Source organism: Anarrhichthys ocellatus, unplaced genomic scaffold (genome assembly GCF_004355925.1).
Source record: "Anarrhichthys ocellatus isolate YVR2014 unplaced genomic scaffold, GSC_Weel_1.0 scaffold981, whole genome shotgun sequence".
Taxonomy (NCBI): domain Eukaryota; kingdom Metazoa; phylum Chordata; class Actinopteri; order Perciformes; family Anarhichadidae; genus Anarrhichthys; species Anarrhichthys ocellatus.
This window is the reverse complement of record NW_022280955.1, coordinates 3,553-4,041: the sequence shown is the minus strand read 5'-3', so window position 1 is coordinate 4,041 and position 489 is coordinate 3,553.

The window sequence follows — 489 nt, the reverse complement described above, 5'->3', positions numbered from 1 at the left end:
AGGTAGGTATCTGGGGATGACGGTGCGTATTGATCGTCTGTAGGTAGATATCTGGGGATGACGGTGCCGGTGGTCACTAACATCCACATGATGGAGGACGGAAACACATTGAAGAAAGACGTCCAGACTTCTTACTTCCTGCCCGCAGAGTTTCAGACCGATCCCCCCCGGCCCTCCGACTCCGACATCACCATTGTGTACAGAGAGCCAATCAGAGTCATTGCCAGGTCAGAACATCATCATCATGGTGCTTCATATCAAACGTTTTAATCCAGTATGTGATCACAGTTATCGTCCTGTTGACTTCTCGATTTACAGCTCTAAACCAGTAGAATCCTGACAATGGATTAAATTCACACTTCAGACCTTTTTGTGGTGCGTTCAAGTCATATCAGACTAACTGTAATAGTTGATGATGCTCTCTCTGATTGGCTGGCAGGACGTTCTTCGGGTCGACCACAGAGGAGACGCTGACCCGTCAGATCGACC